This window comes from Xenopus tropicalis, chromosome 7 (genome assembly GCF_000004195.4).
Source record: "Xenopus tropicalis strain Nigerian chromosome 7, UCB_Xtro_10.0, whole genome shotgun sequence".
NCBI classification, from domain to species: domain Eukaryota; kingdom Metazoa; phylum Chordata; class Amphibia; order Anura; family Pipidae; genus Xenopus; species Xenopus tropicalis.
This window is the reverse complement of record NC_030683.2, coordinates 123,427,784-123,441,126: the sequence shown is the minus strand read 5'-3', so window position 1 is coordinate 123,441,126 and position 13,343 is coordinate 123,427,784. Positions and strand designations below refer to the sequence as shown.

The following is a 13,343-nucleotide window of genomic DNA, read 5'->3' as shown; positions in this document are numbered from 1 at the left end:
TTGGCTTTATCTGAAGAAACGTTGGTAATTACAGAAGAAGAAGAATTCACCAATGAGAATGCTGATTCCCATTTCCCAGCATTATGCCAGGCATCTTCCTGTTATCTTACATTGCCTATTATCATTATTATTATCCCCTTGGATACTGCACTTTGGACTTTCTAATCCCAGCTACCTCCTTGGTCCAGACTACAATTCCAGTAAGGGCCATTTGGCCTTGACAGAGCAGCGTTATTAACTGATGCATTTTGAAAAAAAAACATGTTTTGATTCAATGTTTTTTTAATTATTTCCCTTCTTTCCCATTCTTTACTACTTTTTCTACTAAAACTCAGAGGTGAACAACCCCTTTAAAGCCGTATTCAATAAATCTTTTCTTCAGCAGCCCATTAATGTGTAAAAGAACCCACGGAGCCGGTAAGCAATATTCCCATCTGTACATTCTCTTGCATCTGTAATTGTGTTTTTGGCAACTTCTTTATAGGGGAACCAGTTCAGCCTAGATCATCATTAAATAATGAATTCACATAATACTTACATAAAACCTGCAGCTCAGAGAGAGTGGAATTCCCAGTTCCCAGTGGGTTCCTTGCAGTGCAGGAGAATGTCTCTCTGCCCCGCCCCACAGTCACAGTTATGCTCCGCCCCTGCTCCTCCCTCAGCTCTACAGTTCCATCTCTCTTATTGTTGTACCAGGTAAAGGCATTGGCAGCAGGGTTGGCATCACTGGCACAGGTTAACCCTTTAAGTGCCAGCCGAATTCGTCATTTCGGTTCCCCCCAGTGCCAGACGTTTTTTAAGCATTTTGTACTCATTCACTTTAACAATGTTTTTTGGTAGGAAAACCTCCACGAAACTAGGGAAATTATATATCGTTTTTTTCGTCACTAATTGGGCTTCGACATACATACCAAATTTTATAACTTTTCTGGAGATATGATGTGTATTTTGGGTGAAATATGTAAAAAAAAAATAAAATTATGAAAAATTTCTGTATATTTTGAGGTTTTTTTCCATAGAAAAGTTAATTTTACTCACTTTTTTTTATTGTTTGTAAAAGCCCTGATACTCCCAATTCCAACGATACCAAATATGTGGTGGTACCCCACAGTTCCTGTCCAGAAGTAACCCCCAAACTAAGGCAATACTTAGTACAATATCACACCAGAACAAAGCAGAAAAGCGCTTGTAACAGTTAATGCAGCATAACTTATATGTAAATCTAAAATATCCCCTCATGTTTGGTATCTTTAGAAACTACAGACCTTCAGGTTTCTAGGTGCAATGTAGTTTTCACTCAAAAGCCAAATACCTTTTGTCAGTGCATTGTGAAATTTGGAACTTTTTATGACATTTTTTTTTTTTTTCTAAAACGTAAACTTGGACGCATGATCAAATGTGGATTTGACAAAAAAAAATCTCATAAAAATTTTCTAACAAAGGCATATTTGAAAGACAAACTTCTCCTGAATAAAATGATGCCCCATATGTATGGGTGCACATAAAGACATGGGCACCAAACACTCCAAAGCAGGGGCAATGCACAGCTAAAAATGTGGGGGCTGCGCTCTATGTGCACTTCCTGCAGTTTTTCAGTGTTAACCCCCCCTACCTGTGAAATAACCCCCACAAACTATATATTTCTGAAAAGTGCACACCTTCAGCTATTCAGAGACACCACTCTTCTCTTTCTACATGGAAAATTGTGGCCGCAGTCCCTTGCAGAAGTCAGCGCTTTGGTCAGAAATCAAGGAAAAACCAGATACAACCCTAGATTTTGGTCAGAAATCAAGGAAAAACCAGATAAAAACCTAGATTTCTCCCCAAAATCTCCATGGCAACTACCAAAAACTTACTAAACCTCAATTTGCAAGTTCCCCTGAATAAAACGATACCCCATATGTATGGGTGCACATAAAGACGTGGCCACCAAATGCCCCCAAACAGGGGCAATGCATAAGGGGGGGCTGTGCTCTATCTGCAGTTATTTAGTCTAAACACACCCATAACCTGTGAAATAACCCCCGCAAACTATATATTTCTGAAAAGTGCACACCTTCAGCTATTCAGAGACGCCACTCTCCTCTTTCTACATGGAAAATTGTGGCCGCAGTCCCTTGCAGAAGTTAGCGCTTTGGTCAGAAATCAAGGAAAAACTAGATACAAACCTAGATTTCTCCCCAAAATCTCCATGGCAACTACCAAAAACTTACTAACCATCAATCTGCAAGTTCCCCTGAATAAAACGATACCCCATATGTATGGGTACACATAAAGACGTGGCCACCAAATGCCCCAAAACAGGGGCAATGCATAAGGGGAATTTCAGTTGAAATTTTGGGGGCTGCGCTCTATGTGCACTACCTGCAGTTTTTCAGTGATAACCCCCCCTACCTGTGAGATACCCCCACAATCTATATATTTCTGAAAAGTGCACACCTTCAGCTATTCAGAGACACCACTCTTCTCTTTCTACATGGAAAATTGTGGCCGCAGTCCCTTGCAGAAGTCAGCGCTTTGGTCAGAAATCAAGGAAAAACCAGATACAACCCTAGATTTTGGTCAGAAATCAAGGAAAAACCAGATAAAAACCTAGATTTCTCCCCAAAATCTCCATGGCAACTACCAAAAACTTACTAAACCTCAATTTGCAAGTTCCCCTGAATAAAACGATACCCCATATGTATGGGTGCACATAAAGACGTGGCCACCAAATGCCCCCAAACAGGGGCAATGCATAAGGGGGGGCTGTGCTCTATCTGCAGTTATTTAGTCTAAACACCCCCATACCTGTGAAATAACCCCCGCAAACTATATATTTCTGAAAAGTGCACACCTTCAGCTATTCAGAGACGCCACTCTCCTCTTTCTACATGGAAAATTGTGGCCGCAGTCCCTTGCAGAAGTTAGCGCTTTGGTCAGAAATCAAGGAAAAACCAGATACAAACCTAGATTTTGGTCAGAAATCAAGGAAAAACCAGATAAAAAACCTAGATTTCTCCCCAAAATCTCCATGGCAACTACCAAAAACTTACTAACCATCAATCTGCAAGTTCCCCTGAATAAAACGATACCTATGTCTGGTTGCACATAAGTACATGGCCGCCAAACCTGAAAATGCATAATATTGGGGCTGCACTCTATGCACCCCTTTTTTTTGCCTGCACCCGAATGAATGGGATACGCTCGGGTGCAGGCACATGTAGCCGATATACGCATGAAAACGCGTGAGAATGCAAAGTCTCGCGTTTTCATGCGTATATCGGCTACACGTGCCTGCACCCGAGCGTATCCCATTCATTCGGGTGCAGGAACAAGTAGCAGGCGTAGGGCTGAATTTTCGGCAAGCGTTTTTCCACTTGCTGAAAAAATCAGCCCTACGCCTCGTGTGGCATCAGCCTAACCCTTGGCAATAGAAACTACCAGAACAATCTTAGCACCTCTGGACCTTTCTAGAACAACTGAAATCAAATGGAATAAAACCACTAAAAGCAATCAAAGAACAATAGTTGCAATGAAATCGGTAAGAGCCCTGGATCCACCAATGTCACTGCAAAAGCAACCTTTTTGGGGGCACTAAACACACAATAAAGAACAATGCAAAGATAAAACACCGTAAAATCCAATAAAACCACCTAAACCAACAGAAGAACAATAATTGCAATGAAATCGGTGGTCAGAGCCCTGGATCCACCAACGTCACTGCAAATTCAGCACCAAATAGCAATAAAAAAAGTTACAGTGCAATAGAATAATTCAAAAACAGAAATCAATTATGAAAATGCCAAAAAAACACTAAAATGCAACCAAATAAATCAGATAATTATAGAGCAAGATCAGAAATAAAGTTTTAGTAAAAAAAAAGACTGCCAAAGAAAGCAAAGACAGAAAGAAAAGAAAAGAAAGAAAGAAAAAAAAAAAAAAAAAAAAAAAAAAAAAGTGTAAGTGTGTGTGTAAGTGTCTGTGTGTGCTTGGGAAAGTTGTAAATAAGTGTGTATGTGTACAAAAGTGTAATAATGACAAAGATAGAAGAAAAAATGCAAAAAAAAAAAAAAAAATTTTTTAGACAGTTGAGATGAGAAATAAGCAAAATAAACAGTGGTAGAGAGTTGTAGTTCAGCTTACCCAAGGCAGGCAGACGATCAGGGGCGATCAGGGGCGATCAATCCAGCAGGAAGGCAGCAGGGGAGCTCCATCTCGTCCGAAGTGCGCAGCAGGAGTGAGGGAGCCGACAGTAGGCGGCGCTATTTAAAGGGACAGCAGTGGACACGTCATCAACGTGTGTCCACTGCTGTCATTGGCTGGCGACGCGATCGGTGCGGCTGGGGGACCCGGATCGGTGAGTATGTTCTTCATTGCTCGTTGCCTAGGGGGATCTGAGGGGTTTACAAGCGCTGCGCTGCTTTAAAAGCGAGCGCAGCGCTTGTAAACCCGACAGTGCCATTGGACGTAGATTCTACGTCCCATGGCACTTTGGTCCCTTGGTACCTAGGACGTAGAATCTACGTCCCTTGGCACTTAAAGGGTTAAACTCACGGCATCACCTTCTTTCCTTTCCTTCTTCCCATCAGATATAACAACTGTTACATTTTTGGGAGAATCTGGTAAAAGAGAAATGAAGTTTAGCAGAGGGGGCGCCATTGGGGTGGGGGCAGTTGTACAATTACTGGATCCTGTTATCTCTCTGTTTAGCGCCTCTCACATTCAGCTTTCATCCTGGCAATTACATCACAGGTAGAGAGGCATTTAATTAGAGTTGTTTTAATTAACCTGCCTCCATATTAGAGTGTTTATAATAGATTGTTTCCACTCTGTAGCTGGACACCATTAACCCCAGCCAGAATATAGTTATAATTATTATTATTATTATTGATACTGCAGCTTTAATAAAATACAGTATGAAAAACAACATTTTATTCAGTCAGTACTTACATCTTATGATTAAAGTGACCCGGCGTTGGGATCTGAGCCCATTTGGATACGTAGCTTCACATTCAAGTTCAGCCCCATGATCCCGGTAGGAGGAGAGATATTCCATTACAGTCTCAGCTTTCCATACTCCATCCTTAAGGCTCTGCTGCCTGTCAGTGAGTTTATACCCAGCTCTGTTCCACTGTAGAGTAGGGGGCCTGGGGGGGCACGTGTGTTCTACAGAGCAGGAGATGGGGGTACGTTTCCCCTCAGTTAGATCTGTGGGTATCTGTATTGCTGGCTCATTGGGAACATCTAAAAGAATAATTTAGTTACTACTGTTAGTAAGAGTTAATATGGGTTAGTGTGATCTGACTATGGCATTGCCAGCCTTCCCTCATATCTGCCACCCAATCCCTTTGCCCCCCTATCCCTGGAACATCATGTGACTGAATGCATGTAAAGCACAGATGATGAACTTGAGCTCAGTGTTGGTGTGTCAAGATGAATGTTTGTTCTGCAAGTTATTTAACTGTAAAGAAAATAGAAAAATCAATGCATTTAATCTTATCCCTCTGGTTTTTAATGAGCAATTCTGGCAGGAGGTGATGATATTTATTGAGACTGAACAATGAAAAATGAGGCAGTTTACTATGAAAGTGCACAATTCTAAGCCAAACCAGTATTTATATATAATCATAATGGTGTGAGCAGCACTTTTGGTTATCTAGTATAAATAACTCTAACCTGGATGAATGAAAATCTTCAAAGTCATAGTACTTTTGGTTGTTACAGGTATTGGGAGCTTCCCTGGTTAACCAGCACCCCCAGTGGGGGAAATTATAACTGCATTCAATTTGTCAATTTTGCACTAGGGTAGGTTAGAAGAAGAGTTTTATCAAAGTGGAGGGATGGAGGCAGATACTATACAAGTGAATGGAATTTTCCTTAGGCATATTGTATTCCCCAATGTGAATAGGAGGCAGTAGGAAAATGTGTTACAAAAGGACTGTGTACAGCAGCCCCATGCAATTGTATAAATACACATGTAATAGTTGGATTTGATATTTCACAGGTGCTTTGTTGGGTTTAGCTGATATTTCCCATGGAGATTTACCTGAGACTTGAACCCTCACACGCTGACACGTAGTGAAAGGGAAGGCATAACAATACCCATTTATATAGGGATAATAAGTCTCACTCTCTCGCACATCATTAATCCTCAGGGAGCAGCTGTTTGGCTCATTGCCGACCAGGGAAGTGCGGCCTCTGTAACCCTCACTCACATCAGAGGGATCCTGTTGGCTGAATATTATTTCGTCAGGAGTAGAGTCTATATTGTACCAAACCAGACTGAAGTCCTTGTTGCCCCTGGGGAGGGTGAATGCGCAGGGAATCTCCACACAGGATCCTCTCAATGCTCTGATGGATTCAGGGAGGGTAATGGCCCAATCCTGACTGTACGAACCTGGGAACCCCCCTGAGAAACAGACACATTAGTGCAACACAAACAGCACATAGAGACTGAAGCACAAAGCTCTACAGTCTGGGCAATTAAAGTCTGCAATGTAATAATTGTCTAATAAACTATATTAAAATGCATATTTTTGTACATATTTATGGACATTTTTTCCCTATATGGCCTTGTTTCTGGGGCCTTATTGTGGCAGCTAAAATGTAATATGCCAGTATGTAAATGCCCCACTCCAAGGCGAGGCAGCGATATTATGTTTTGTAACACTGGATTATGTGTAGGTTATAGGGAGGGTTGGATTTACCTTGCAGAACAACCATGAGAATGATCCTGTGTAAGTGCCTGTAGCGCTCCATCATGTCTCCCCCACAACTCTCCTTCTTCCTGCATTAAACAGCACACAGAAATAATTGCTTTAACAAACAAAAAAAGCTAATATATATATTGAATAAATGTCACAGGTGCAACCCCCTTTCCCCAACTTATTTTTACTGGAGAGTAAAACATATATGGGGTTATGTAATAAAAGGCAGTAAGTTTGCCCAGGAGCAGTAACCCATAGCAACCAATCAGCAGGTAGGAATTACTGGTCACCTGTTTAAAAGCAAACATCTTATTAGTTGCTATGGGTTACTGCTCCTGGGCAAACTTAGTGCCTTTTATCACATCTGGGGGGCAGAGCATGGGGGGGTTAGTGAATGCTACTTACTGAGAGCATTAGGGGAGGATATGAGGTTTCTCTGGGCTACAGAGTACTGAGAGCTCATCCTGTACAGATAACAGATCTAGCACAAGTCACAGCTATGAGATATGTGTCAGATCATTGCGGTGAGCAGAGTATGGGAGTTATACTATATACAGAGTTGGCCTCTCTCTAACTGCAGCCTCCACCTAAACCAACACTGAGACTCAGGCGCTGGTTGTTCTGAAAAAAATGAGCTAAAAGTTCCAATAAAGTGGGCAGCCCGGTGCTTTCATGTGTTTAAATCAGAAAAAAATACCCTACAATGGCTGTAAACTTTGTATCATATTGATTTGAGAACTAACAGCAGATATACATAACAAACAGTGCTGGATAAAGGGCCTCACAGACCTGGTGCTGAAAAGTATCACCCTATAGTCTGTACTCCAAAGGGCTTTAACAAATAAAATGATATATTTATATATATTATTATACATTTATATATCAATAGTACAAATGGAGACCGTGACCTGCACTGAAGTGATACATTTATATAGAAACTGCAGTCATGTCAGTCCCTCTATATTTGTTGGAAGTCCCTCATATACAGGGTCAGATTGGGGGGTGCAGGACCCATCAGGCAGGAACAGCCCCTTAAGTTTGCTCATAGCCTGTACAGAGAGATACCATAAAACTATGGCAGCATAGGGATTCCCCTGTACTAAGCACAATTCAGCAGGAACAGCCCCCTAAGTTTGCTCATAGCCTGTACATAGAGATACCATAAAACTATGGCACATAGGGATTCCCCTGTACTAAGCACAATTCAGCAGGAACAGCCCCCTAAGTTTGCTCATAGCCTGTACAGAGAGATACCATAAAACTATGGCACATAGGGATTCCCCTGTACTAAGCACAGTTCAGCAGGAACAGCCCCCTAAGTTTGCTCATAGCCTGTACAGAGAGATACCATAAAACTATGGCAGCATAGGGATTCCCCTGTACTAAGCACAATTCAGCAAGAACAGCCCCCTAAGTTTGCTCATAGCCTGTACAGAGAGATACCATAAAACTATGGCACATAGGGATTCCCCTGTACTAAGCACAATTCAGCAGGAACAGCCCCCTAAGTTTGCTCATAGCCGGTATAGAGATACCATAAAACTATGGCACATAGGGATTCCTCTGTACTAAGCACAATTCAGCAGGAACAGCCCCCTAAGTTTGCTCATAGCCTGTACAGAGAGATACCATAAAACTATGGCACATAGGGATTCCCCTGTACTAAGCACAATTCAGCAGGAACAGCCCCCTAAGTTTGCTCATAGCCTGTACAGAGAGATACCATAAAACTATGGCAGCATAGGGATTCCCCTGTACTAAGCACAATTCAGCAGGAACAGCCCCCTAAGTTTGCTCATAGCCGGTATAGAGATACCATAAAACTATGGCACATAGGGATTCCCCTGTACTAAGCACAATTCAGCAGGAACAGCCCCCTAAGTTTGCTCATAGCCTGTACAGAGAGATACCATAAAACTATGGCAGCATAGTAGAATATCCCCCGTAATATATATATAAGGATATAATGAGTTTCAAGGAAAAGCAATGTTTTCATTTCACACTCTCATTCACACTAGAGAATACCAGAGCTTAAATATAAACCTGCATAACGAGTTGTAAATTCTTTTTTGTTTATGTGTGTAATTATTCTATATGAGTATAACAGCCACAGTACATACCAGTGTTCATCTCATGTCCAGCCTGGGTCTGTGAGAGGATATAACAGCGCGGGGGCCTGGGTACTGTATATAGCACATACTGTGTATTTTATTACTTGCTACTTCCCTTCCAGGCACAGGCGGCTGCAGAATATTTTCCGAGGGGGTGGGGGTCAAATTTATCACAGGACCAGACTATGGGCACATAAGCAGCACAGAGGCAGGTAACGGTACAACAAAGCTTTATTAACAAGCAATCCCTTTGGTTCAAAACAAGGTATAACTGCTCAACAGGAGCACAACTGTAAGAAGTACAGGTATGGGATCCCTTATCCGGAAACCCGTTATCCTGAAAGCTCCAAATTATGGAAAGCCCATCTCCCATAGACTCCATTTTAATCAAATAATTCAGAATTTTAAAACTGATTTCCTTTTTCTCTCTAGTAATAAAACAGTACCTTGTAACTGATCCCAATTAAGATATAATTACCCCTTATTGGAGGCAGAACAGCCCTATTGGGTTTATTTAATGGTTAAATGATTCCCATTTCTCTGTAATAATAAAACAGTACCTGTACTTGATCCCAACTAAGATATAATTACCCCTTATTGGGGCAGAACAGCCCTATTGGGTTTATTTCATGGTTAGATGATTCCCTTTTCTCTGTAATAATAAAACAGTACCTGTACTTGATCCCAACTAAGATATAATTACCCCTTATTGGGGCAGAACAGCCCTATTGGGTTTATTTCATGGTTAAATGATTCCCTTTTCTCTGTAATAATAAAACAGTACCTGTACTTGATCCCAACTAAGATATAATTACCCCTTATTGGGGGCAGAACAGTCCTATTGGGTTTATTTAATGGTTAAATGATTCCCTTTTCTCTGTAATAATAAAACAGTACCTGTACTTGATCCCAACTAAGATATAATTACCCCTTATTGGGGGCAGAACAGCCCTATTGGGTTTATTTAATGGTTAAATGATTCCCTTTTCTCTGTAATAATAAAACAGTACATGTACTTGATCCCAACTAAGATATAATTACCCTTATTGGGGGCAGAACAGCCCTATTGGGTTTATTTAATGGTTAAATGATTCCCTTTTCTCTGTAATAATAAAACAGTACCTGTACTTGATCCCAACTAAGATATAATTACCCCTTATTGGGGCAGAACAACCCTATTGGGTTTATTTCATGGTTAAATGATTCCCTTTTCTCTGTAATAATAAAACAGTACCTGTACTTGATCCCAACTAAGATATAATTACCCCTTATTGGGGCAAAACAATCCTATTGGGGTTAATTAATGTTTTATTGATTTTTTTTTAACAGACTTAAGGTATGGAGATCCAAACTACGAAAATACCCCTTATCCGGAATACCCTTGGTCCCGAGCATTCTGGATAACTGGTCCTATACCTGTATTTGTGGGCTAGTCCCTTTGGCAGTGCCCGGCTTCAGGCAGCACGCTCACATGTATGTGACAGTTATTTAGTAGATCTGGGCCACCAGTTTGGTTTGAGTCACAGCCCAGTAATGAGAGTAGCTCCCCCTGCTGTAAGTGCTGTATGGTCTCTGCACATAAAGTCCTATATAACCTGCAGCTCCCAGACAGCCCAGTAACAGTTCACCTCACAGTGAGTCTCCCAGTTGCATTTCTGTGGGCCCCTCCCTCCTGAGCCAGCAGCTTCCAGAGCTATTGGTAGTCTTTTCACACCCAGCTTGTAGGAAATCAATTGATTGGCAAAGCCCATAAAGCTGCTCACAACTTCCATAACTGTATTACTATGGGGGCTGCACTGTATATAACACAATAATATGAAAAAATCTATATAAAAAAAAAACCAAAACATTTGACCAGAAGTAAACAGTCACTTTTGCTGCTATACTTGGTGAGATTAATAAATTCATGGATTTATATGTACAGGTATAGGACCCATTATCCAGAATGCTCGGGACCAAGGGTATTCTGGATAAGAGGTCTTGCTGTAATTTGGATCGCCATACCTTAAATCTACTAAAAAAACAATTAAACATTAATTAAACCTAATATGATTGTGTTGTATCCAATAAGGATTATTTATATCTTAGTTGGGATCAAGTACAGGTACTGTTTTATTATTACAGAGAAAAGGGAATCATTTAACCATTAAATAAACCCAATAGGGCTGTTCTGCCCCCAATAAGGGGTAATTATATCTTAGTTGGGATCAAGTACAGGTACTGTTTTATTATTACAGGGAAAAGGGAATCATTTAACCATTAAATAAACCCAATAGGGCTGTTCTGCCCCAATAAGGGGTAAATATAGCTTAGTTGGGATCAAGTACAGGTACTGTTTTATTATTACAGAGAAAAGGGAATCATTTAACCATTAAATAAACCCAATAGGGTTGTTCTGCCCCCAATAAGGGGTAATTATATCATAGTTGGGATCAAGTTCAGGTACTGTTTTATTATTACAGAGAAAAGGGAATCATTTAACCATTAAATAAACCCAATAGGGCTGTTCTGCCCCCAATAAGGGGTAATTATATCTTAGTTGGGATCAAGTACAGGTACTGTTTTATTATTACAGAGAAAAGGGAATCATTTAACCATGAAATAAACCCAATAGGACTGTTCTGCCCCCAATAAGGGGTAATTATATCTTAGTTGGGATCAAGTACAGGTACTGTTTTATTTTTTACAGAGGAATGGGAATCATTTAACCATTAAATAAACCCAATAGGGCTGTTCTGCCCCAATAAGGGGTAATTATATCTTAGTTGGGATCAAGTACAGGTACTGTTTTATTATTACAGAGAAAAGGGAATCATTTAACCATTAAATAAACCCAATAGGGCTGTTCTGCCCCAATAAGGGGTAATTATATCTTAGTTGGGATCAAGTACAGGTACTGTTTTATTATTACAGAGAAAAGGGAATCATTTAACCATTAAATAAACCCAATAGGATTGTTCTGCCCCCAATAAGGGGTAATTATATCATAGTTGGGATCAAGTACAAGGTTCTGTATTATTATTACAGAGAAAAAGGAAATCAGTTTTAAAATTCTGAATTATTTGATTAAAATGGAGTCTATGGGAGACAGGCTTTCCAAATAAGGGGTCCCATACCTGTACTATATTATCATTACTTATTTCCTGTCAGCTGATCTCTGAGGAAGCACACAGCCCATCACAAAATGGTGGCTCAAGGGAAAGGATGTAAAAGGGCAATATTTACTGATCAGCAATGCAAGAATCACAGTCCGGAAGTAATCATGGTACTCAGCTTCAAATTCAGCAGCATCCAACCAGAACCTTAATTGATTTCAGGTAAATTGATTCAGTGAAATGAGTTTGAATGTCCATTGAAGGTAGAGATCTCATCATGTCTCAAGTAACTTTCCTGCGCTCTAGCTTGGCTCAAGGCTCATGTGTAGCCTTTCTATGTCTTTAATAAGGAACCAGGATCTCCAGTGACCAGCAAGCAGCAGCTTTATTAGTTATATTCAGCATATTATTATTAATACCATGTGTATAATATAAAGCACTGTAAAGTAGGACAATGTATGAGGCAAACTTACTGATTAAATACAAATACTGACCTATGAATGAAGAAAAGAGACCCTGCTCATTACAGTTTACGAAATATACAGTACAGCTATGGGACCTGTTATCCAGAATGCTCGGGAAATGGGGTTTTCAGTATAAGGGGTCTTTCCATAATTTCAACATGAATTAAATCCAATAGGATTGTTTTGCTCCCAATAAGGATTAATGACATCTTTGTTGGTGACAAGGAAGATTTACACATTCTGTGTGTGCACAATTACCCACAGGCCCCTCTGACTTGGATGGATTCTGTTCTCAAGTTAGCCTTGATTACCGTTGCCTTCAGGGAAGAGCCACCTGTTTGGCTTTAAGAGCAGTTCTTTGTTTTTCTGTGCTGTAAAGAGATATCTCTATGCTCTGTCACTGGTAATGCCTATACTCATCCATTTTTTATGTCGTATGCATGTAACAAAGTCTATAAAATCCCTATACTATCTTTGTTCTGTTGTTCTGATCCTTAACCTTGCTCAGAACTTACATACATGTCAAATAAATTTCACCTTTTTTATCTTAAATGACCTTCAGTATGTAAATTTTCACAACAAATGGTGGAGAATGCGGACAGGGTCAAAATTGTAGATGTCACCCATCCAGGTGACAAGATAAAATTCCTTGACTGTCTTTATCCTCCCTTGGTTCTATCAAGGATAGGATGCACTGTGCAGCAGCCTGACCCCAGAAGGTCACATCAGGTATCTGTGTTTTGTTTTAACCATGTGCCTGGTATAAATGTATGTATGTATGGGAATGGTTATCTTCCTAAACGGAGTCAGGGCACAGGACTGGCAGATTGTTTAGGCAAATAGCTGGTCTGATTATAGGGCAGATGGGCCCAAGAGTGCTGCTACATCATCCAACTATACTCCAAGAAAGTCTGGAGCTTGAGGGTAGAGGGACCTAAACTTAGTAAGGCAGATAGCCTATTCGGGAGTAAGACTCTAGTTGGA

At 40.4% G+C, this 13,343-nt stretch overlaps 1 long non-coding RNA gene across 1 annotated transcript; it reads right to left on the bottom strand.

The window, feature by feature from the left end:
• Positions 1-6,065: 6,065 nt before the first annotated feature.
• On the bottom strand, positions 6,066-8,853 carry LOC116412110. The gene is made up of 3 exons (XR_004223559.1): positions 8,810-8,853; positions 6,690-6,769; positions 6,066-6,391 (listed from the first exon to the last, which is right to left on the bottom strand). It is a non-coding gene; the product is annotated as an uncharacterized LOC116412110 (long non-coding RNA).
• Positions 8,854-13,343: the final 4,490 nt, after the last annotated feature.